The following is a 26,999-nucleotide window of genomic DNA, read 5'->3' as shown; positions in this document are numbered from 1 at the left end:
TTTACCTCCAGCCCCCAGGGCATTCTGTACACACAGAATTCACTGTTCTGCAGCACTGACACACGTGTTTCTACTGCAACACCTTCTCATTGTGTTTATATTTAATTGACCGGGGAAGTAATTACTTCCTCCAGAAAAAAAATCAATTTAGTTTCTTATATTTTCCTTACTTTCTTTTGTTACAGACAGTGCAATACAGATGGCCAATGTTGTTTCTAATTCTTCCTGTTCAGTTCCTCAGGTGTACAAAAAAGGCATTTCTTGCCCAGATTGCAGTTCCTGTTTCCCATGCCCCATCAGTTAGTTGTGTTTCTGCTGCCTATTTCTCCTTGTTATTGGACTGTGGAAACAATATTTTCCCCACATTGGTTCAGTATTAATAGCCTGTTTCAAAAGGAAATGTTTTAAATCCAAAAGCAATACTCTATGCAAGCTTCTCTTCTCCCAAGCATCACATAAATATTAGCAACACATGGTATTGTTTTCAGTAAGAACATTACTTCCTTTGTCCATCTCTTACAAGCCTGCAAATGTTTCTGGTGTCCCCAGCCCAAGTAATCCACAGCACAAAAATGCTGCAAAATTCTTTTTTAACTCTGATGTTTTCACAAGGGCATACCTTACTATGTTTTATAAACCTACTTTATTTTATTACATGGATTCATATAAAAACTATAAACCAGGTTTTATATCACTTTCAGCTTTTGACCATTCATCAGTTTTCCATGATAAAGCCACAGTGAAATCAATATCCTTATAAAGCCAAGCTGTCAAAAGTTACTAGACTATTTCCAAGGCAATTCCAATGAGACAGACTACCAGATGTTTTCAATATATTTTATACAAGATTGCATGATAATTTTAGTGGGACCGAAGGAAACAATACAACAGGTAGTGTTTGGAGGTTTGACATTTTAAATAGCGAGCTCAATTGATTTTTACAAGATACCAGAGACAAAAATGCCACTTCTGGAAAATTTATACCCAAACATTCATCCACAGAACTTAAGAGCAATTGTGTTGTCAAGCAGCAAGGAAAGGAGATAACCTTTAGCAACAAAGCCACATAAAAATGTTCACTGTACCTATATGTGTATGAGCATGTCTGTACTTATACATAAATATATTTAGTATTTAAAAATGTATATTTAATATACACACATGTATAGGTGTATGCAAGCATAACCACCTCACTGTATTAATTTTGCCCTTCTGCTGATTTACAGTTTTATTTCTTACAGAAGACTGCCAATTATGATTAAAATTCCCCTTATAATTAACTCAAAATTTTATTAAATCCAGTTTTTATAACTTTAAATATAATAACGCCAGCCAAGCCAGGGCAAAGAATATGTCTAGTCATTAATTCTACTTGTATCATTTCTCATTCCTCAAAAAAATGGCAATAAAAGGATCCCTCCTTAGAAATCAGCCTGGCCGTGGCCATACTCATCTCCATAATAGCACAATTTCCAATTCACGCCTCATTTTCATTAATGTTTCTAGCCATAAATTTTTAAGCATATGATAAAAAATTTCTGAAGCGGCATAAAACTAACATGAAGAGGGAGTTCATTAGTATGTGACCCTAATTAGAAATTCCATATTAACTTCCCATTTCTACTTGTGCACATCCAGCAGCAGCAGGCCTAATATGCTGTGTACCAGTTGTACATTTGTTTTAAGAGCTCTTTCTCCCCTCCCCTCCTCATTTTTATTTTTACACAATTTCTATGTTTCCCCTGCTATTGAATAAGTCAACAGACAACTGGATCACAGCAGCACCTTTTGTGTCACAAATTATCCTGGAGAATTGTAAGAAGCTACCAGCTCAATGCTTTATTAATGATACCAGATCATAAAAAGAAAGGGGAAATTGCTGACTCCAACTCTTTTCTAATGTTGGGTGATAAAAATGCTACTTCAGGATTCAGAAGGTTAAGTTCTAATGTGTATTTTGAATAGAGTATGCTGAAATAATTGCCTCATAAAGCAATGCATTGACCAGCCTGCTAATGGCTGTGTAGTGCAAAACTCAGCAAAGAGTGCCAAGCTTACTGGAAAAAATGCTGTGGCACTACTTTTGTAGCTTTCCATGTTAAGTTAACTTTACCCTTTTCCACTCTTTTTGGTTTCAATCCTGCCAAAAGAAAACCCTCCCACCTAAACCATTACTGGCTCCTTTCCACCATGTCAGGAGCAAATCATCAAAATGCAAACCCCAAAAAGCAAACACCCAAGTGAATTTCAACACAACAGTAAGAAACCAGAATCACATTTCACTTGTACGAACCCAATCACTAATTAAATTTTTTGGGCTTTTTTCTGCTCATTTCAGTTTGATATCAAGCCTGTAGCCAAACTGAAAGCAAGGCAATGATTCCATTTTAAAATATGGATGGATTTCCAGCTTATAAACTTCTCATTAATAAGAATCTGTCTGATAAAGCAGAGCCCTTCCTGACAGTGCACAGTCTCAGCATCAAAACAGCAGAGAAGTGCTTCAAGCCTGTCCCTGTTTATAAAACATCCAAGCACAATTAAATAAATAAAAAAGAGCTCAACGTACATGTAGAAGGATACAATACTCCACATGTTATAGCCAGAATTAAGGAAAAAAAAATACATTTAAAGCTTCTGTCTGGTACCACTAAAACCTCAGAACTGGGGAACTTGGCAGGCCAAGAAGGCTCCAAGAAGGTCTGTGTTTCACAAACCAAGAGAAGAGATGCCCAAAGCACATCAGAGCGCAGGAGAAAATAAAAGAATGAGACAAGTGAAAGGTAATACTAGATAATTATCTGTTGGCATTACCATCATCTGAGAGATCCGTGGTGTCTTTATCCCTGGGTTTTGAGTGGATACAAAAAAAAACACACATCTGTTTACATCTACACTTCTAGAAAAATGTTTTTACCCAGGTATTGCCACATTTCTCTTCACAGAGAAAAGCAAGGCACAATTCTTCCCAAGAATATTTCTGGGATTCACATTCTCTGAACATCAGAGAAAGGAAGCACAATTCTTATCACTTTCTGTGCCTGTGTTGTGCCAAAGCAGAATGCAATATGGAGATTGTTTACCCACAGTGAGGATGTTTGGTTCCCTTGGCCTACCAGGGCCAAGTGTGTGTGTGTGTGACTGTCACGGGACAGTCACGGGAGAATCAGAGATGAGAGCAGTTCTGGGCAGTTGTGAGCAAGGGTGAGTGCAAGGCAGATTCAGTTTAGATGCAATATATATAGTATAGTGTAATCAAGTAATTAATTAGCCTTCTGATATCCATGGACTCCTCCACATCATTTTCTCTCCCTCTCTCATGTCAGAGTTGCCCTTGCTGTAATATCCAGGACCATTTTCTCATCAGTGACACTTCCAGCACACAACTCCCACATTTTCAGCCTCCAGCTCTCCAGCAGTCAGGCAGTGCCTTGAGGATGGATGTGGTTTAGTCACTCTGACTCCTGAGACAGTGTCCAGAGCACACCACAACTTCCCAGACACCTCATTCCTTCCCAGGGACATGTGGAGCTCTTCCATCATCTCCCAACCTTTCCCTGGCTGGGAGGGACTTATTTGATCATATTTTTACTCCTTTACTGCTATTCTGAGTCCTTTTAGAAACTTATTTCGATTTAGCTATTCAAACACATGTTTTCATTGAACTCTGTTTTAACAGAGGCCACCTGACTCTCAGGTGACAAAAGCTGTAATATCACACAGATACCCAGAGCTCACATTCTGATGGCAAGAAATGAGGCCATTTTAGGTGAAGCTCTCAGTGTTAGCGTTTACTGTCCCAGGAAAGGCAAATAAAACCTAACTTAGCATTTTTGTACTGATTAAAGTACAAAGCCATAACCACACATTTTAACTCTCCCCAAACTGGGCAGGTAGAGCTTCCAGGTACACTCAAGTGTTTTGGTTTTGACTACTTTCTTGAAATCTCCTTGTTTTGTTGGGGTTTCTTTATGTACCTGAAGTCAGCAAGCTATCAATAATTCTGAGTAGAGACTCAACAGATGAAAGCACTCCCAGTTCAATGATAAAACTCCTTTTGATTTCTAAGTTGTTTGTCTTAAGAGTCAGATACAATGTTGATTACTACAAATATCTAGGAACTTCATACAGAATATACTCGGAGTTTGGATGTGCTAGGGTATCAATATAGAGAGTGGTGAGATGATTATCAAAGTGGAATAAAAACTTTCTTAGGCTACACATTAGCCAAAACATCCCAAACTATGAAGTACAATGAAAAATTTTGCTGAATAATAATATACACCACCAGCACTGTACAGAAATAAACCTACAGTGAAGGCACTAAGTTTTAAAAAGTCCTTGGTTCTGTCTTGATTGACAGATGTGCAATTTTAAAATACAAATCATTCATGAAAAAAACACTGACATCTCTCTACCTTATAAAAACTAATGGATCAGAACACTGATTACTGGAAAAATAAATCAGCTTTTGAGATCTTAAGATGTCATAAACTAAGCATCACACACTGTGGATATGAGATGTATTACCAGACCCATTTGATTGATTTATTGTTAGTTTTGCAATCAGTCTTTTCAACTTTTTTTTTTAACCCATTATCACTAGGGAACAAATATATTAAAAGCCCTTTGAGTGCACTGTGTATCAATAATTTCATCTTTTAAAAAATGATCTATTGCAAATAGTAATTAAAGATTAAGCTTTATTTTTGAAAGTGCCCCTATACCTACTTTTAATGAAACACAAACAGAATAAAAGCAAACCAGAACAGCAAATTGCTGCCTTATATGAACATTCACAGCCAACTAAAATTCCTGATTCATTTTAAAGGTAAAAATAAAAATTATTTTCAGTATTTCTATCCTCCCCCCCTCCTCCACACATATACATACTACTTCCCCCCTGGGAAATAGTAAAAAAGAACTATTAGTTATTACTATAAGTAGTAGTCAAAATCCTGTCAAAAGGCAATTTTGATGGATTGCTATTTGAATAAAAATAAGACAGGCATTGTATTTATTTGACAAGTAGAGATGTGAGATTAAATGATATTACGAAACTTCAGAATAATCTTTTTTTCATAATCTCTGTTTGGATGAAGCACATTAAGTTGAGACAAGCCAAAGTTAGCTCCAATTCACATAACTTAGCAACAACCTGACCCACTTGAAGTTTCTTTTCTAAGACTTGGCTGACTTAGCCAAAGCTAAGGCACACATCTTAATATAATGGGCCAGAACATCAATCAAGACTTATTTTTACTCCTTTACTGCTATTCTGAGTTCTTTTAGGAATTTATTTTGCTTTAGTTATTCCAATACATGTTTTCATTGAACTCTGCTGCTTCTACACATTTCTACAAAAAACAATGGGAAAAGGACAAGCATGGGAAACTCTGGCATTTATCAAAGGGATAAAATTTGGAACTTAGTGTTTGTCTTCATTATATTTACAACAAATGGCATCTCCATTCCAGCCCAGCATTTCTTTATGCACGTTCCTTTGACTCTTCAATTCCAGGCTTGCAGCAGAGCTCAAATAAACAAAATCACAAGTACAAGAGCAATCAGAGAGACGGAACCAGGCAGATTTGAAAATGAACTTGACACCTCCAACTGGGTGCCTCAATCACCTCAGCTGCTCTGGGCATTTACTTAGACCTATGTTTGGACCCTTTAGCTTTCCATCAAAAAATTTAACAGACAAAAGCATTGCAGCCACATGCAGATGGGTAAGAAACTCCTCTGAGGTATCAGAGTGAAGGTTTAACTCCAGTGAATACTTCACTACATTTATTAGGTTAAATCATGACCAGGAAGGGATGGTTAGGGATGCTTCCAAGAAGGTATTTCAGTTTAGCCTACACAAGGAATCCTCAGCTACTGGTCACATTTTAATCTCCAGAATTGCAGCCCCACACAATCAGTCAGGCTGGAAGGGGCCTCAAGAGACTTCAAGCAGAAACTCCTGCTTGAAGCAAAGTCATCTGTGAGATCACACCACTGGGATTGATGCAGATGCTCTTTGGAAACTTCCAGGAGGGGAGATCACACAGCAGCCTCTCCAAGCAATCTATTCTAAACCTTAAACATTCCTAGGAAAAAAACCTTTTCTAGTTTGAACCTACCTTATTTTAATTGCACGCTTGCATTTCTCATCCTCTTGCCACAATACCTCTGTAGAGAGACAGGCTCTGTCTTCTCCATCTCCTACAGGTACTCAAGGGCTGCTCTTTGCTCTACAAGCTGAACAAGCCCTGTTCCTTTGGGGTCTCCTCCCAGGCTGGGCTGCATTCCTGACCATCCTGAGGAACCCTCTGCACCAGCAGTTACCTGCTTTTATAGTTCTGAGGGGTTTTATACTGCAGAGTAGAGGGCGTAATCACTTCCCAATCTACTTTAAAGCAAAACACCTGGGCTGCCAGGTGCCAACAATTATCCCACTCCAACCTGCTGTGATTGCTGCACCTGTATTTCTCTCTTGGTGGGCACTAAGGATGGTGCCAGGGCAATCTCCCAAAAGAGACTCTCAAAGAGGGGGAGCTTGGGGGGCCAGCTGCTTGGCCAGCAGAATGGCTGACCAGGAAAAAACACTTGAAACTAGGAAAAGGCAGAGGGATAGGTACCGGCACCCCCCAGTGCAGGGGGTGATGAGCAAAGGGAACACAAAATCAACTGAGCAAGGCTTGCTTGGAGTCTCCTCCAGCATCTCCATATAAAAGCAAGGAAGTGCCTACAAAGCAAAATTATGGGCACTGTAGGAAGGCACAAGCAACCCAGGAGGTTCCTGGATGTGGAGTGCACTGGTGACACAGTTCCTGCTGATGCAGCCTGGCTGAGGGGTAGAGAGCACCCTCAGCAAGGGTGTTAGTGAAACAAAACTGGGAGGAGGGGCTGAGGGTCATTCAGAGATTCCAGAAATCCATGGATTTCTTCACTGTGAGGGGCTCTGACCACAGGAGAGTCTGCCCAGACAAGCTGTGAGGTCTTCCTCATTCACAAAGAGCAGCCTGCTCCAGGATACCCAGGGCAGCTGTAGAAAGACATTTAACACCAATCCTAGATTTTGGCCCAGAAATACTATGCTTTTTTTCCCTAATTTTTCCACAAAAATGCCACATATAAAACTCAGCCAGACAATTATGTTACATATGTAGTGTGTTCTAACTTGGCTGTTTGTTTCTAAGTTATTTTTGTTGAATGCAAAACTCAAACCAGGGCAATGCAGAAAAGATTGCTGGGATTTTCTATAATCTTTTTTGCTATATTTTTCCTGCATTTATTTGTCTACATTCTTTGTATAACCCACTGTGGAGTGAGATTAACAAACCAAGACAGGTTAAAGTTGGTGCCCACAATATTATGAATTATATTCCTACTTCCTCTTCATTATGTTGAGTCTTGACTTCATCTCACGAGTGTGTATTCCACAGCATTTGGTTCTGGAAATCTGAAGAATACTGGAATAATTTCACACTTTTGATTTCAAGAATAACAGTCTCAAACACAGTGCACGTCACACAGGTACAGAGGTCAGAAAAGAGATTATTTATGCTTTTCCTAGTGGCTATATATTAATAAGGAACCTCACTTGTAATTTACTTCTCTCATATGGTACATGAGTATTGTAGCACTGGGGGGGGGGGGGGGAAGGCTAAAAAATAGCTGTACAGCAAGGAAAGGAGGGGAAAGAAAACTCATGCCAAGCCACTGCAAAGTTGAGTCCCCTTTCTCTAAGAGAATTGCACTTATTGACTGGCTTCAGAAAAAAACAAAACCTTGACCTGATAAGACCCTGAACATTCCTATCTCCCAGTCATGCAAACAAAGCATGGTTCTAACTTGGCATAAAGCTGAAAGCTTCATTGTGTGTCAGTTCTTTTGAGTTATGTAGAGCTAAAAGAAACAGCCTCAACTGGAAGCTATATTTAGGAAATCTGGAAATTTTAAAAATAGGACCCAGACATGAATTTGCAGTGCCATTAAGCTGCTAGTTCAAAGTGTCTGTGTGACATATTGACAACTATTTTTCTGGTTGGATATTTATCTTTTACCTTCCCCCTCCCTCACAGTTTTTTGGGATTTTTTTTTTTTTGTTCTTTTTTAACATATATCTTTCTCTATTGCTTCCTCACTAGCACTGATAGCTCCAGCTAGTTCATAAATTCCATTGCTGCCTGCTGCCATGGGATGTGGTCATGCAGAAAATATTTCATAGGGGAAAGTGTTAGCTAGCTAGAGGCAGTATTGTCGATCATTACTGGGAACTGCAGCCACTGGGATGTGACTGTGTATTCATTTCATGCATTATAACACCTAATGTACATGACAAAATGTTGAATATTAAGTTAATTCACAAACTAGAGTAGCTGGTGTTGCTGAAGCTGTAAAAAAAATACATGTTATTGTTCCTTCTCCTTTTCCAGTGCTTTCGAGCAACTAGAAAATGGTTTGGTTTCAAAATTGCTTAATTTCACCATTTATTTTACCTCGATTTAGTTCATTAATGTTTGAGCAATGCTTTGATGTCCTTTGCTGGAAGTTGCCATGCAATTTTACTATTGTCTCTTCATGCTCCTGCCCCTGTAGACATTCATGATGACAAAATCTGCCCTTAGCTGTTTTGTACAGAGCAAAACCTTCAATATATTAGAAGCTAATTTAATTGACACTGTTCATAGACAACAAAAATAAAAATAATGCCTACAAATTGATGTTATTGTCATTATAAATACCAGGAACCAAAAGGTTAAAAGCTAAGAAATAGATGAAGCAGATGATGCATTTTTACACAAAATTCTGAGTCTAGAAATTGGAACATAGCCACAAACCCAGCCAGGCTAATAACCTGCTTCAAAGGGGAAAATGCAGTGTGGAGCACACCGAGGAGTTACCTACCTCACAAGAACTCTTTTTTTCCAAGTTCTTCATTCCAAATCAGGAACAAACACGTTACACCTTGGCCTTAGAAAACCCTGCAATAAAACTGAGCAGGAGGAGCCTACAACCACAGGAAAGAAATTAAATTCTTTTGCCATGGTCTCCACAAGAGCACAGATGTTTCTCTTGGGTGGTGAAGAAATGCAAATAACCCACACCCTCATTTCAGATTGAGGTGTCATCACACTGTACCCCCAGAACAGAATCTTCATGCAGAAGATGATGAGAGAGAAGGAAACCAGGTTTCCATTAATCAATTCTGAAGCTCCTGTGCAGCCACAGGAATTCCTAGATTATTCCTTCTTATTCCATACCTGTGGCTGTACTATTGAGACACAAAGATAAAAACAAACAAAAATACTCTGAAGAAACAAGCCATTGTTTTGGAACTCCCTATTTTGGGTAAGAATATTGCCAGGTGACAGCTGTTTAACTTATGTGATGTGCACTAGGGATGTGATGAGTGAAATTAGACTCAAAGTTTGCTGTTTGCCCCATTTAGATCCACCTTCTGTTACCCCTCAAGTAATCCACTCACTGGGGTGAGTCACAACAGCAGCTTCCTACTATCACCTCACAGTCCCACAGTTCTCCCCAGAGGAAACAAATGCAGTTAAAATACCTGATGTAAAACTGTGCATTGTGGAACACTTTATCCACCAGCAAAAGAAATGTCTCGTGGGCGAAACAGAGCAAATCACTAAACATAATCTGACAAAACAAAGTGAAGATCTTTGACTTCTTATACAGTCTAAATGTCACACCGGTAGGATGTTAAAAAGCAGATTATTTTAAATATATTACAGGTTTTCCAGTATAATAACCAAGAGCCAAGGCCTCAATTCAAATCATTATACAAAGTTTAAAATGAAGACAGCTTGGGAAATCCTGACCTCCTGAGAATAGGCCTGTGTGACATGAACACTCATGGAAGAGAGCCTCCACTGACCTAGGAGTGTTGTTCATTTTAACATGGAAAATAAAACACGTTTTTCAGGGGAGGTCTTGATTTCAAAAGCACAGAAGTAAAACTGCTGTGACAGACTGCACATTGTTGTTTACAGTCAGTGTTCCTTTGAAAAGAGCTGTGGGATGAGGTGGAAAAGCCCTGCAGGAACGGAAAGAGTGGCTCTTCCTTTGGGAATTCCCAGGAATCTCTGTGGGGAGGGTCAGCATGGCCAGCACAAGGTGGCAGAGGGGAACTGGCTGCTCAGAATCAGGAAAAACACAGGGATGAGCAAGGGGCAGCCAGAACGGGCTCTGAGAGCTGAGAACCTCTCAGGGGCTAAAGGGAACTTGGCAGAGCTGGTTACAATTTGCAAAGCCCCCAGGTGAAATCTGATCTGTGAGAAATGAGAGTGAGAACCTGCCTTCATACACACAGCAGGCAGCAGAAGAGTTGCAGATAAATCCCCTTTATTTATTACTTATTTGCTCTGAGTGTCTTCTGTTCAAAACTCTAAGTATTCTAGTTTTAATTCTAACACAACCTGTCATTTAAAATATGCAAAAAGCCTTTTAGCTTTCTTTGGGGAGTGCTGTATAAAGAAGAGGTCTATTTAAATCCACTTAAAAGATCCAGCTGACTCAGGGTCTCATTATGTGAGTGATCATATTACTGACAGCCAAAAAAGAGCAAAACAGAATGGGAAAACATTAGACTGCTATCATTTATTGGAGCACTGAGGACTACATGCAGTATCAGAACAGATTAATTAATTACTTCTCAAGTAAGCAGGACAATTTTCACTCTAATGCATAGATTGTATCATCAAACACTAAACTGGTGAATGGAGAAAAATAAGAATCCTGCTTTTCTATTTCCAACAAAACCAAGCAAAGAGTGACCTGCACACCAGAGGCCTGAAACTGCATCACCCTGCTGGAGAAACCCCTCTGGCTACAGAAGGAGATTCCACCCTGCCCCAGGGTAAAAAGCATACAGCAAAAGTCTGCTGCTAGTGTAGCACAAACCATAGCAAATTGCCATGCAAAACATCTGGACTTTTATACTTCTACTATTGCCACCAGGCTCTGGAAAAAGAAAAACTATTCTTGCAACACAGCATGGACATTTTTGAAAGAGTGAATCTTTCTGACTTGGTGCTACTTTTATATACCAGTCTAAGACAGGACTTTCCAACTTCACATGCATATTTCTTTCTGAAAGTTGAAATTAAAAGTTTCAAAATAATATTAATATTAATGATATAAAATAAATTGTTTTATTATTACTTAATAATAATATTATTAAAATTTAAAAATAATTATATTCTTAAACAAGAATAGATATATATAATTAAAACAATATAATTACCATTGTATATTATATAATTATATAATATATTATATAATTATATACTATCAAATCAAAACAATTATACTATTATTAAAAACTAAATATTTTATTAAGTTTTATTATTTTTATTTTTATTTTTATTATTACTATGTTCCATTTCAGTTAAATACAAGGCTAACTTTTTCCTTTGGGCAAATACCTCATTCCCTACTAATTTAGGCTGTTTCTGAAAGAAGAACTTCATCCAGTTGATTCCAGAGGAGGGATTTTGTCTGACTAGACTGGGATGAAGGCGTTACCTCAGCAGGTGTGACAGCCCAGCCCAGCTGCACATCACCTACAGGTGCCACCAAGAAGCTGCTCAGGCTCCAAGGGCTCAAGTGCCACAGCTGCAGAGGGGAAATCTCAGCCCAATGGCTTCAGAAAATACACAGAATAAATATATTCTTGCTTACTTACAAAATAACTTTTAAGGCCACAAATGGGAGTTGGAAATCCAAGTCAAAGAATGCTTTTTGAGCTGAAACATGGAGCAAAAGCTCTTGCCACTGCACTCCCAACTGTTTTGCAATTTATGCTATGACTGGCATAAAGGACATTTGCTGTAGAAATGATCATTGAAAGCCAAGAACAGTAATGGGGCAGCAGATTTTAACTGCTTGACTAAGTAGAAATTTGTTTTCTGTGGAACAGTAGTAATTTAGAGGCTCAGTATGGTGTCTTCTACTGGGAAATCCCAGAGCCACAAGGATTCTTTTCCAGCACTTTTCAAGATAGTAGAGCAGGAACTCCCACACCTCACACTTCCCTGGGGACAGGAATTATTCTCTACCTCTTAACAGACTGAAAACAATAAAAAACAATAGACTGAATATGAAATGTGTCTCCAAAAACTTGCTTGCAAATGGTAATATGCCCATTTGGAAATTCAAGCAGCACTGAAGTTGAAATATGAAAATATGGAGAAGTTAACAAATGTTTGGTACATATTTTAACCTCCTATTAAACAAATGTGACTTTTCCAACCAATATTCTTTAATATACATATGTGTATAGGCATATGGAAACACGAAGGAACTTTTTTTTGAAATCTACTTTTGGAAAACAAGAGCCTGAACTTTTCATACTGGAATTAAACCACTGTTTAATGAGTAAATCCTTTGAAGACAATAGTATAGCTACAGGAAGTCCCCTGAAATAATAATTTGTATCTATTTTTCTTTGCACTTCATAAATAATGGATAGTTAAAAAGAAAAACAACACAATACTATCACATATTTTTCATGAGCTGGTTATGCAAGCAGGCTACAAGATCCTTTTGAGGAAGGAATGTATTATTTTAACACCTTGCAGTCATTCTCCCTCACAACTGGATTTTTAAGACTTGTGGGAGAAAAAAAACCCCAAAACATAACATGTTTTGTAAGTAAGTAAAACAGTTTATGAAATTGTTTGGAATACAAAACCATTATTCTTTTAATATAACATCATAAAAAGTTTTCTTCTCATAAGTAACGAGCTATTTATATTTTCTTTTTATCATAAACTTCTACTCAGAACACTTATCCACAACCTGGCAAAGTAATTTAGTGTGTTTCTAAAAATAATGATGAGTGACTTAATTTTTTAAAAATACTATAAAAGAGAAACTGTCTCACCCACACTAAATTCCCAAATGTGAAAACCAATTTGCCTGAAAATCTGTACTTTCTCTTTTTTTTTAAATGGAAAAAACTGGGGAAACAAGGTCATTAGAAAGTGAATATAAAACTGTTAGATATATTTGCCTTGCACTTCATGTGTTCCAAGCAGTTAATTTGGATAATATTTCAATAATTACAATGCACTGCTATCAAATAATTCCTAATAACTCCATCCCATTAACTATTTTAAAGAATATACCATGGTGAAGTATTAAATCTAATAGCACAACAGGCAACACAAAAATCCCAAAAGGTTAAGATAGGAAAGGAGGATATTAGGAATGCCATCATCCCTGGTGGGAACCACCCACAATGCTAAACTTCACCTTAGTGCTTCCAGTGAAAACTCTATTAATTGATATGGCTCTAATTTCCATTTCCAAAGTCAGGGCAAGAAAACCAAACTGATGACACAATTGAATGGCATTTGCTTTGTGTCTGGAGCTTTCCTTGGGCAACTCCTACCAAAATATCAGAGGTGAAATTATAAAATCTGATGAGATCAGTCCACCAAGTAATGACTGAGAAATGAACAATTCTGGAAAGCTGGAACCCAACTCGTGTTCCTTCTTTCCTCAGTGCTTGGTAAGGATGATCTGGCCAAACAAACTCCGGGTGTGGATGCTCCCAGCAGTGCTGTCCATCCCAGCTGCAAAATCCCCTCACTACACCAAATCTACCCCAATCACTACACCAAACCCTGCTGGTGCCAAAGTGCAGGATTCCACTCAGTCCAGCAGATCCAGGGAATGATCACATCAGGGCTGAAACCATGGCTCTGTCTCAGGAATTTTGACCCTATCTAGGCTTTAGAGCTAATCTCAAATATGAAATTTCCCCTCAGGAGTGAGACAGAGGTCCACACTCCCAGATGGCATTGAAAGCCAGGCTGTCACCCAGTCAGCAGACTCCCCAACAATCAGCCTCAAATGATGTACTGGAGTTCTTAAAGAAATTCACTCTTCTGTATGTTCATTATTTACCATCATCCCTTGACTTGGTCCCATTGGGACAACAGTTTAAATTCTCAGCTGGGAAATAACCTTAGTGTTAGTAAGTAAAGAAAAAACATTTGCACAGTATTTATTTCATGGGTAGTTATAAGTAACAGAAGACTAGCTATTGCTTTTTATGCATTTATTTGAAAATGATGAATGAAGCAAGAATTTACTGTACCTGAAACATACAAATGGCACAGCATGTTTAAGAAGAATAAATTGCTTCAAGTTTTCTCAGCAATGAAGCAGCCGGATAAGTTATTTTTATGCATCCAGTTGGCAGAACAAGTTGAAACATTATTTTGTACACTGTGAGTGTACAAAATAACGTTACTGTCTTTTTCAGTAGAGGGATAATTGTTAATTGTGAGAGTGGGAAATGTTTTAGCAGGTGTATAAAAAAGCAGAGCAGAAGGGAGAAACAATGAAGAAGAGCATCATGCCTTGGAGAGGACAGTGAGAAAACCTGCTAACACACAGAGCTGATAAGGCATTAAACCACAAAAATAATAACAATGATCCTTAAGAAGTGGGGTCATTATTCAGCCATCCTTGACCAGATTTGATTCTGGTTGGCTTTCAATGCAAGCATTAAAATGATGTGCAGACATAATTTGAAAATCTATTTTGATTTTTTTCTTTTTGTTTTTTTTATGTCATGTAATTTTAAAAAGTGTTTTCAGTGTTTATAGACCTAGTTATAGAAAGGAAGATCACTAGGAATTTTCAAAAAACACTGGCAAAAATAATGAGACCAACATCTTTGCAAGTCCAGCTTGTTACAACTTCCCTTATATAAACGATAAACATATTTTAAAATACATTTTTGGAAATAGTATATCTGAATCTGGTGTGGCATGCAGAGCACAGTAGAACTTAGTGGAAGACAACAGTTAGAACAAACCAGAGGACTTGTCTCATGTGCTCTTTCCTTCCAGATGATACATTTTTTTAATTTCACATTCTCACTACCAAGATTTATCCTCCTGCTCAGACTTTGCTCTCCCAGTCTACCACACTTTTTTCCCCTATACCCAATTTACTGATTCGCACTTCACTTGCATGAATGCAACATCATTAACTCCACTTGACACACCTCTAACTCGTACCAACACTTCAATAACTTCAGAATCAATCCCATTATCTCCATCATTCAGGAAAGGCAGAAGGAAGGTGAAGCCTGCACTAATGAACCTCAGTGTTAAAGGAACTTGTGTGATAAAGAGCATCATTGAATGGTTGAAACAGCAAATGTGTCCAGTTTTAGATTTATGTCTTAGGTAGCAAGATATGGCTGGAGGTGTGGATCCTATTTGCCATCTGTTAAAGGTGAGCAGTTCTCCTCTGTTCATGGGGCAGTTTTTTCTTTATCTCTCCCACAGCCAATCCTCCCTCCAGCAGATCTCTGCTGTCCATGGCCACTGAGTGTCCCTGCATGGCTGATCAAATTCCAGCATCCCATGGGGAGATGCTCCGCCCAGGGCAGGAGCCAAGCATTCCTGCCTGGATACAATCTGAGCCTGGAACAGCACAGCAGCCTTTGCCCACTGCATTCCCAGAGGAGCAGCTTTCTCCTGCCCTGCATTCCCAGAGGAGCAGCTTTCTCCTGCCCTGCATTCCCAGAGGAAGAGCAGGCCCATCTGCAGCAGCCCTGGAGCTCCAGAGGAAAACTCCCCCCTTGTGCAGGATCCCTGCTGCAGCAGAAGCACAGCTGGCACTGCAGGAGGGCTGAGCCCCCATGGGATGGGACTGTGCCACCCCCTGACCCACAGGGGGTCAGCTCCTGCTCTGACTGTGTCAGTGCTGTTTTGTATTACTGCATCTTTATTTTTATTTTTCCTAATAAAGAGCTGTTATTCCTACACCCATATCTTTGCTTGAGAGCCCCTTGATTTCAAACTTGTAATAATTTGGAGGGAGGGAATTTACATTTCCCATTTCAAGAGAGGCTCTTGCCTTGCTTAGCAGACACCTGTCTTCTTAAACCAAGACAATTTAGTATTTCTACTCCTTCAGCTGGCCATTTCCTATAGCAGGCAGCAGCAGAATCTGCCCAGCAGCTCTGCCGTCAGCTGACTGCCACAGTCTGCATCACCATCAACACAAAAAACCCCAGCAAGCCCTTAATGAGCATTCTGTTAACGATGGAAACCAGTGCACCTTCCTCTGTTGTGCAGCTGTAATATTACAAACCCACTGCACAGCCTGAAGTCACTTTCCAGCCCAGAGGTGCTCTGTTGCTCCCACAGTGGCTGAGGCTGGAAGGGACCTCTGGAAGTCTCCTGGCCCAGCCCCACGGCTCCAGAAGGGACACCCAGAGCTGGCTGCCCAGGACAGTGTCCAGATGGAAACAAATCATTTATCAAGTGGGAGAGCAGGCTGCAAGAGAACAGGAAGAATTCTTGCAAAACTGAGATTCAATTTTGCCACTTCACAAACACCATCCAGTTGCACTTCATGAAGATAATTATACTGTCCCTGGAGAGAACAGTTCAAGGTTGACACTGATGTATGAAGTGACTCTGGAGAGTGTTGGGAGCTGCAGAGTGCGAAGGCTCCTGCTGTCTTTTAGTTACACAAATCTCATCACTGGGGTGGAAAGCTTCTCTGTTTTCACCATGATTAATAAAGACAAACTTGTTCCCCAGCATTTTTACTGAGTATACACCAAAGGTCTAGTATGAAAGAGCACTGATTTATAGCTGAAAGGTGCACCAAAAAAAACCCCAAACCAAACCAAAACAAAAGTCTCTCAGTGTATTCAGGCAGAGGATCAGAATAGTGAGCAGAATTCCTCACAGTCCAGTGAGTAAAAAGAAAAACTAAATGATGGGATTTTAAAATCTTTCCCAGATTATAAAGGACTTTCTACTGAACAGTTTCTACTGAATTCAATCTTCAAGTTCAAACATCTCATGTGCACCTTACAGTCAATGAAGTGCTACCAACAAAACTGTATTGAACTTAATTTTGCTTTTATACTTCAGTTCAGATACACTGTGATTTGGCTCAGGTTCTTTCAGATTTCTCTAATCTAATTAAAAACTGATCTCTGCATAGAACTGATTCAAACATGGCAAAGTGATGGCTGTGCTCTGGTCTAATGGCATGCAAGATTACAGTCACATAAATCTTTGGATCAAAGAGCCTAGAAAAAATAAAATATCCTCCTGCCAAATCAGTAATGAATTTCTAAGAAGACAAGGGAGTTACTTTTCCTGCAGAAGGATTGTGCTACTTTTGCTATGTATCTATAAACAACAATTGCTTTGTGTCAAAAGACAAACAGCTGGACAGACAGAATGCTGACGCCACTGAAATTCCTATGTTAAAACTTAATGGTTTTTAGTAATTCCATAATTATACTCTTCCAGTAAGCTTCTGAAAACTCCATTATGCACTGACAAAAGACAAGTGAAAGAAAAGCTTTTCTTCACATATTGTTGCACATTTCCTGGTTCAGACTCTCATTTCAGATGCTGAAGCTCACTTGAAACCATGAAGACAAACAAAAACCTTAATTTCTTCAAAGGATGAAAGCAGAACTGTCCTTAGTCATTCTGACAGTGAGTGACACTGGGATATAATTAACTATATATTTATATAATTATATTTATATAGTTATTTATATATTTAATTATACCCCTTCACTGGGGTTTGGGCAGACAGGTGAACAGTAGGCCACTGTCAGGTAGGACAAAACCTGACAAACCCAAACCTGGGCTTCCTTCTGGCATGCAGAAAGCCCAGTCTCTTGGATACAAATCAGCATTCATGTGCACATATACAGAACCAGAATCCCATTGCTCCTGCCTAGGCCAAATTTGGGAGGTGTTTCAGTTCTGAGGAAAAATAAGAGTAACTAAAGAAATTATTGCCATGGGCATGCTTTAGACTTTGGGTCTCGTCCACCTTGGCTATTTCCTGAACCTGCCCCAGTGTGTTTCTCTCACTCATTCTCTCTCATACTGACACATCTTTCTGATGAAAACTAAATATTAATGTTTCAGTCTTGCTTCTGGTATCTCCCACTACCAGCCGGGTGGACTGTGAGTTAGGATTGCTACCACGGTGGTCACGCTCCAGCTTTCAGTGTGACAGTAAACTTTATGCTTTTTGGAAGACAAATACTGCAGATGTAATGCTATAGATAAATGCTTGATAGCACACAAAATGCTCTAGGGGAAAACTGCTTTCTAACACAAATTTGAAATTGGTTTTGTTGTGTTCCTTCCCTCTACACCAGCATCATGTAAAATGCAACTCTAAAAATTTTAGCAGTGTTAAAGAAAAAACTCAGAATACACACATATTTAAATATGTACTTAAATGCTTCCAGTCTTTTTTTTTTTCACAAAGCACAAACACAACATAATATATACATTAGTCAGCCAACACAGGGTAACTTCTACAAAATCATAATTCACAACAATTTACGAAGGTTTTGGTGTTTCCCTTATAAAGATACACAAACAAAACATGCAGAGCACCAACAGCTGAGTTTTTCAGAAATGCAATTATGCCCCATGCAGGGATTGCAAACAGGCTGCAGCCTCCCATTTCAGTCCATGGACTCTGCAGTGTGCTACCAAACACTTCACCACTGGTTGCCCGTGTGCTCTTATTGGGAGATCTCTCTGGTGTGCTAATTAGTGCAGAATGTAGCTGCCAAAATAAAATGACATAAAAGAGACTAATGCATCATAAATATCCCACCTGAGTAAAATAAGAAAACATCTGTTAAAGACCTTTAAATGTTTGTTTCATTGTTGGGGGTGGGGAACTGGAATAGATAGAAAAGAAAAGCAAAAAGGCAGAAAACCAGGGGATAAATGTCTGTTTGCTCCTCTTTTCCAGAGTTGGATTCATTGTGAGAGGTGGCTTTGTTTTTTCTATGTTCAAATATGGGCTTACTTGCACACAGCACTAGAAACTGGGCCTGAGCTTTTGGTGAAGAAAATGGAAAAAGGATGCTATTTTTCCCTGATCTTCATCAGCCGTGTTCATGACAGAGTGGACAAAAGTTTCTGACCTCAGCACATAAGGGTGAGAAGGCCCTGAATCCCAGAGCTGGCTGTGCTGGCTGCAGTGCCAGGAGTGCAGATGTACCTCAGTGCTTACTCATCCACCCCCAGAACAGATCCTCCATCCCAAACTGCTGCTGTCTGGAACAGCTTCTCTGCAGGTAGGACTGGGAGCTTTAACAATTAGCAAAACAAGCCCAGCACAATTAGCAGGCTCAGGGTCACTACTGGCAAAGCATTCCAGGACCCAGCCAGATGCTGACATGCAATGGGTTTCTGAGGAATTCTAACATTTTTAATTTTCTTAAGGCAGATTGTTTGAAAGTATCTGATAAGCACTTCTGATCTCCAGGGTTTTGCAGCGTTTTTTGTTTGTTGTGGAAGAGCTGCAGCACTGAGGAGACTGCAGTTTAAAGGTGGCTGAAATGTTCCCTGCCAGTAGCAGTCCCAATCCAGGGAAGAAAATTCCATAGTTAAGGCAAAGTGATAAAATATTGCACTCCAAGTCTTCCTAGATATATGCTAAGCTGAATCAATGACAAATGCTTCTCGTGTCATGTTCAATCTCTTAAACATGGTCTCATTTCTCTCCCATAAACACCCCCCTCTTATTCAAACACTGATTTGAAATGAGACATTTCTATGGAAAAAATACCCAACTTTTAAATTTTGTGGCAGTTTGTTACTCAGATATACTGAAAAAAATACGTGTTGCAGGCAAAACAGTCCTGAACTTGGGAAATTTTTCTTATTTTATTCTCATTTAACACAAAGTTTAAAAAGAAGACTAGAGTTCTTCTACATGCTAATTGAAAATTAAGAATCATCAGGGTCTGACAAGAAGTAATGTGTACTTGAGTGCTGACTCTTTCAGAACTCATAAGGATAAAAGCAAACAACATTATCCAAGCTTATATTGTGCATACCCTGCACAGAACTAGTCTGATTGGGTTTGATTTTTACTTTGGCCAGGCTTACAGTTTGTTTTTAAACATTGTTATCTTTTAATTATTTTGTTTTCAATACTGGCATGCTGCCCAGATGATGGGCACTGTTGATATTTTCCCACTTTCTCCATCTACTTAGGCTGTTGACTAACAGAAGTATGAAAACATTTCTCTATTAGCCAAAATTCATTACTGCTGTTTAAAAACAGTTCGATGCACTCAAGGCATAGTGATGCATACACACACCTACCAATCTGATGGCATGTTTTTAAACTTATTAATGGAAACATGACAATTAGCAGAATTACTGGGAATTATTAAGGATCAATGGATCCATTTGCTGGGAGAAAATGAGAAAATAATTCTAATTCTTCTGATAATGTTTTTAAAATTATCAGGAATGGATAGGAATGGATTCATTTACAGCAACAGTTTGAAAGCAATGGGATTTCTGACAAATGCTGTGCTCTGCTGGGTTTTGATTACTAATGGTTACAACTGCTTGCAAAGAAGTGCACACCACATTCTAAGAGATAAGAGAGAAATATGGCATGAGGGGGAAAAGCAAGGGTTAGGAACGCTCTTCCCTCTGAAAGCAAAGCTAGTGCTAGGAACAGCTAATTACAAAATTGTCACCTCACAGCCCCAGCTCCTGGGCTGGCAAAGTTACACAGAACAGTCCCAGGAGAAATAAGAGCAAGAATTTCTAACAAAGATATGCCTGCAGTGAACAAGTCCAAGAGGAATTGTAAACCTACAAGGAGAGATCCTGAACAAAAGCTGCCACTGCTTTGTGTTTGGGACTGGAGGCAGCCTCTGCCAAAGGTGTGCATTTCTCAGTGTGTAATTACAGACTGTGTAATTAACACAGTCAGCAGCACAGGACAGGGGCCCAGCCGGGCTCCAGAGAGCCCAGGACCCCATGGCAATGATGGTTTGACTGCAGGGACTCTGAGAAATGCACCCCTGCTGCAGAGCCCCACTCTGAGAAATGCACCCCTGCTGCAGAGCCCCACTCTGAGAAATGCACCCCTGCTGCAGAGTGCCACTGCCAAAGGATGAATGGATTTATTCAGCAAGAAAGTGGATAAGTGAGATTTTTTGTAACATTCATCTGGCTAAAGAAAAAAAACAGGTCTTTTAAATTTCTAGGAAGGCTTAGGACAGTCAGGAGGGACAAGCATCCTGCGCTGTGCAGCCCCAAACCACTGCAGCTTTTGGGCTCATCAACAGCAGAACACCTTTGAAATTCACATTTTTGGCACCACAGACTGCTGTTGGCTTTGTCATCTGTCTTAATAATTATTGAAACACAAAAGCAAACTCTGTGGGCTGGAGAATATTTTCCCGTAATGTTTTCTCATGTATTGTTTATACTATATTTTTTACCATTTGCAGCAATATTAGAGGCCTCAACAATCATTTGCTAGTGTCTGCAACATAATTGAATAGAGTTTTATTATCCCAGTGAGTAGGAATAAATATTTAATTCTTATGTACCACATGACAGTGGGAATTGTTTCAGCCAATAAATCTTTTTGTTATTCTACTTTTGCATATGTACTTTCTGTTGAGACAGAAGTGCTTGCACAAAACCTTCTCAGATACTTCAATGAAAATAAAATATTTGGCAAGTCATTATTATTTAAAACTTTGCCTCTTCTTTCCATATATAAAAGCAACAAAAAAATTGCTTGTGTGTGTTTTATCCTTTTAAATTAATCCAAGAAAATAGAGACTTAAATCAGCAAAAGGAGAGGAGAAAAATAAGCAATAAAGAAAGCAGTGGAAAAAACCCACATCAGTTTAACCCTGTGCTTCCCAAGACCCACATTCCTTTCACTTCCCCACATTGAGCAAAAGCAAAAGTGGCACCAAAAGGACAAACACCAAAAAGGACAAACACCGTCCCCAAGCCTATGCTTTTATGAAAGCTTCAATAACACAAAATAATAATAAACCTCAAATCAGCCAGAGTTTCAGAACATTACCAGGGATTTTAATGCTGAACACAGTGTGATTTGTTGGTCTTTCGAGACAATGGATAGCTTGGCAGAAATGTGGCTTGCTTTTTTGCCTATTTTTTTTTTTTTTAATGCATAGAAACAAAAAACAACCATGAGGGATCCTGAGACTGTTTTTAGCTGCAGCAGGAAAGCAACATTCTGTCTCCAATGGGAGCTTGCCTTCACAAAGAAAGTAGGGACTTGAGAATACATGAGTTGGGGATTTTGGTTTTTAACAAATTAAAAATTCTGTACCTAATGAAAAGGAGGGTAGAGATTCTCCTCTCAATATGTAAAAGTGAAAATAAAACCAACTCATAAACGTGACAGGATTCCTAACTTTAGTAAGAAAAAAAAAATAGAAATGGTAAAAAGTTTTATAGAGTTCTATTAATTTAAGTCTGTGTAAACTGAAGAAATTCACCAGGTCTTTTGATATGCTAACAACCAGATTTCCTCTGCCAGATGGGGGTATCCAGAGAGACCAAGTCCCTACTGTTATTGTTTATACAACAAATTATTGTTCTGTTGTCCTAGGGAATATGATAGTGGGAGTTCAAGGTAAAGCCTAATCTAGATGGAGCTTCTCACAAAATTAACAGCTCTAATTTGTTTATGTTCAAACCCAACATGGAATCAGAAGAAGTGCTCTTATAATTTAACTCAGAATTTCACAGCAGTCCTTCCAGTGCTTTTTGACCATCAGAAAAGATCAGCTGTTTTGCCTGGGTTTGGGCTTTTGGGGGTTTATTTTTTTGTTTGTTTTCCTGGGTTTTTCTTTTTGTTTTCTTTGTTTTGGTTTGGTTTGTTTTTTTTTTTTTTTGCTATTTTTCCAAATCCAGTGAGTAAATGGAATGGATTTAATAGTCTTTTCTCAAAAGACAGGTAAAAGCACAGTGGCCTGCAGATGGACAAGACAAAATGGGGCAGGGTGATAAAAATCACTAATCAAATTGAAGTGACTACATTGTATCTTATATTTCTCATTAAAAACTAAAAGCAGAACAAAACCACACCCTGATACTTAAATACCTCACGGAGATTTCTAAGAAAACAAAGTTTTACTTCTTTTCCAATGATTTACAAGAAACACAGCCTTACAGAAGGAAAGCAGTGAAATGCAGAGCTTCTGACGGGACAAGCTGTTGCCCAGTAGGATGGATGGATGCCTTCCCCATCCTTTACCTGCTGCTGGAAGGTTCACTCCACTGCAGGGGTGTTTTTATACCCCAGCTTAGCCACTGTGGAGGTGCAAAAAGAACACCGAAAGAACTTTACATGGTGCAGCTGGGATCCAATCCAAACCAAAATAATAAAAAATTATTGAGGCAGAATGATTCTCTGGAAGTCTGACTTGGAAATAATGTTTTCTCTTGCCCCATGATATCTGGGATCACTGGAGTTAATTTTATGGACTCATCTACGTGTGCAATATTTTAAAAACATGTATTTATTAGTACTTTCAACAGGCCATCCAAAAAGTGATGGAACAAGGACTGCAAAACACAGAACTTGAGTAGATTAACCTTCATGAGCTAAACAATATCTGAGAGACCTGTACTTTTATATAGCCCATATTAATTTGGGCAGAGAACTTCATTTCACAACGCTGTCAACCCAACAGCACTTTTATGGGGGAGATTCACTCTATATTCACTCTGCAAAATACATCAAGGAGATGGACTGCTTCTGTTTTACTTTAGCAAGGGAAAAAGAGCTGAGCAATAACTGTGTTATAATGATTATTAATGTAAGAGAGCACTGTGAAGACAAAGGAATCACAGCTCCATCCAATTTGCTGTATGCTAAAACTCCTATCACTTTGCTGAATGAAGTACAGAAACACCAATTTGTAAAAGCAGGAACTTGGCCAAAGTTGTCTTTATAGTTTCACAGAAACTAAATGATAGCATTCAGTACTTTAGATGGCACTAGGAGACACTTTGCAAAGTTACTCTCCTTGTACTACACATATTTCTTCTAAATCAATGGTCACTGTATAATAGCTGGCTACTCACACATTACCTCTTCCTGTTCCCAAGATAACAAGCTGTAATAATTGGGGAAAGCCAAGCTCGTGGTTGATTTTAGGATAGCACTGTAAAACAGCAACGGGCCATAACAACATTTAAACTGTTGTCTTCTGCACTCCTGGCACCCTGGCCCAATATTCACCTCGGTATGTACTTAAAAAACTCATTAAATTATTTCTGCTCACTTCAATATTTACTAAAGTAGTTTGTTTTTTTTTTTTTTCCTCCTGAAAGGTCAGTATCATTTTATGGAAAATGCAGACAGACCCTACACTTCACTAATTTTTCCTTCCCCTTCTCTCACTCAACATTTTCACAGTACAGGAAGCTATAGGCATCACTTTCCTTTCTCTCTTCTTCCAAGACCTGATGATATTTAGAAAATTCCTCATTCCAAACAGTGGCTTTGCTTCCCCATAAGTGTTCAATACCATTTATAACTCTTACAGACAGTTCTGCACCCTCCTCCTGAAGGCCAAAACCAGCAGTGAAACATCATAGTTGGGGCAGGTTTTTGGGCTGAGGTCACCAACAGTGGCTGAATCATGAGGAAAAAAAAGCCTGCTGATCTCATAGAGAACACAGGCACTTACTCATAGTTCGCAGTTGTTCTGAGCCTTCTTAAAGTAACCTTTTCAAACTTTCAAGTGTTTTTCAAACCTAAAATTTACCTAAAGAAAATACTGAAATCTTCAAGCAATTTCGTTTTCAACTGAAAACTTTTTGTTCTCCTTCTTCTGTTTCTTTGCATTTATTTACCCCCCCCCCACCCTTGTCAAAATAATAATTTCGCTTGTTACAGCTGCAGCATTTAGAATGGGCAGGGGTAGCACATCTGTGGCAAACATCTAAAGCTCAGCTCTGATCAGTGCAACCAGATATATGGAAATTGTTTGACACACTTCCTCCACATGTGGGCTCAGACAACTTTGAAACAAGCATTAAAATGTATGAATGTGTAACTGGAACAAGTCTGAGAGCCTCCTGATGCCACATGTCACTGCTCACAGGCTTGACTGAACCACATTTGACTTGAGAAGCTCCTCCAGGATCCTTCCAAGAAGACCAAAGGTGCTGGATTGCAGTGAGTGAAAGTGTTGGAGTCCAAAGGCGAGGATTTAGCCCCAGTGTCATGTTTGCCTTTTTCTCCCATTACATCTGCAGTACCTTTCTGTGTTGTGGATTTTATCCAAGTCCTTCACAACTCTGCACTTTTAGAGATGTTTCTCATTCCAAGGCAGCCACCATGGAGTGATGCAGGGCAAAGCAAAGGAGCTGGGACAAAATTCTGCTTGTGAACTAAGCAGAGTGACCTGGGGAAGGTGACACAGAACTTCTCTCTTTCTCTTTTGTAGTCATGCCTATTTCCTGCTGTAATAATTGGGATAACACAAATAAGTAATTTGCTTGTATCAAATAGTCATTTACCAGAAAAAAAATGTACTTGTTTACAAGGAGAAATGAAGCACTAAGATTTTCTCTATACTTTACACTGGGGATAAGTGGCAAAAATGGAAACTGTATGGAGACCAAATTGTTTCATAAGAAAGAGAAATTGAACTGAAATTTGAAAATAACCATTATTTGAAAAGAGAAAAGGAAGCCTAATGAAATAACATTACACAACTGAATTTGATTCTTTCAAAAGCACCAAAAAAGACAGATTCCCATTTATAATTTGGATTTCCTGTAACCATGCCAGAAGATGTCAAACTCGATTACAGGTGATGTCTGCCTTTTATTGTACATTCTAAGATTCAGCTTTATGCATTTTTTCACAGTACAACAGAATTTTAAAGATGTATCTCTGCATGTTTGTACACAAAGGACAAACCAGTGGTAAAACAATTAGTGTCTAGTATTGCAAAAAGGATGGCCTGGGTATCTGAACTACCAGGATCAGCAGAGTTCCTGTTTGCTGCATGGAGAGGAGCAGCAGGGAGAAACACAGAACCTCTGACATTCATTCCTCAGCCTCTTGTCGACTCAACAGCATCAGCTCAGGTCTGATTTCATTGTATTGATCTGCAAACTTTACACCTGGACACAAACTAAGCCTAACCAGCCCAGTGAGACCAAGGGCCAACACATTTAATCTGGTTTAATTCCTAAGCCATGAGTGCTGGATGAAGCCCCAACCAGCCTGGGAGTCTCCTCAGAACGACCTGCATCAACCCCTCATCACTGCCCCAGCCTCACCTGTTTGGCCAAATTCCTTCTGTTGCACATTCCAAATCCAGCAGAGGCTGGGATTTCTACAAACAGAGCCAGTTCTGCCCCCTGGAACCAGTAAATCCCAGAATCAACCATCTCTGACAAGCAGCAAACACAAACAGGCACAAAAACTTGCTTTTCCAAAAGTGCTCCACTCAGGTTCCAGCTTTCCCCGAAGTCTCTCAGTGCTGCACTTTAACCAGCAGTGTTATGAAGAAAATGAACCATTCTTTTCAACTTACAGAAAACATATTTATTCAACAAGTGACATCCTCAACAATTAAATAATCTATCACTAATTTAAGAACTCTGCTTCAAAACTGTTTTCTAGATGCAATTTTCTTCCTTAGAAAATTCATTACTCAAGAAATCAACTTCTCAGTGATATTTTAGCAAGAAGTTGTAATCCCAGTAACATTACATCACAAATATTTTGTGATCTCCATTTACACACACTTTTTAGGAAGCATTAGAAAGGCAGATTATTATAATTTGAAAAAAGACTGTAAATGACCTTAGAGTAAATGAACACAGAACTATTATAAAAACCAAGACACACTCAGGGAGTTCAATAAGCCATTTATAGTCCTTCAGAACAAACATGACATTGATTTTCGTTTTAAGGTTTTATGAAAACTTAGAGCTAAATACAAAACCACCTATCATGCTATGAGTGCTTATTTAAAAAAAAGCAAACAAAAGATAAAAAACAGCCCAACAACCAAAATCATGAAATGCCTTAAAATTACTTCAAAAAAAAATCTTTCTTTTACCCACATTACTCAACAGCCAAATACAGAACTGTGCAAGGGATGGCTTTGATGCACAAGGACA

At 38.9% G+C, this 26,999-nt stretch overlaps 1 protein-coding gene across 31 annotated transcripts in view; it reads right to left on the bottom strand.

Moving 5' to 3' along the window:
- RBFOX1 (RNA binding fox-1 homolog 1) overlaps positions 1-26,999 on the bottom strand; it is a 1,139,646-nt gene that overhangs the window by 396,931 nt on the left and 715,716 nt on the right. The window contains exon 1 of one of the 31 annotated variants that reach the window (XM_064390399.1): positions 6,129-6,328. The exons of the other annotated variants lie outside the window; for them this stretch is intronic. The gene's annotated coding sequence lies outside the window, so the exon portion shown is untranslated. Of the gene's footprint in view, positions 1-6,128; positions 6,329-26,999 lie in introns of those variants that run through there. 31 annotated transcript variants of the gene reach the window in all.

Source organism: Passer domesticus, chromosome 15 (assembly GCF_036417665.1).
Source record: "Passer domesticus isolate bPasDom1 chromosome 15, bPasDom1.hap1, whole genome shotgun sequence".
Taxonomy (NCBI): Eukaryota; Metazoa; Chordata; class Aves; order Passeriformes; family Passeridae; genus Passer; species Passer domesticus.
Note: the sequence above shows the minus strand (reverse complement) of the source record. Positions and strands in the feature narration are given on the sequence as shown.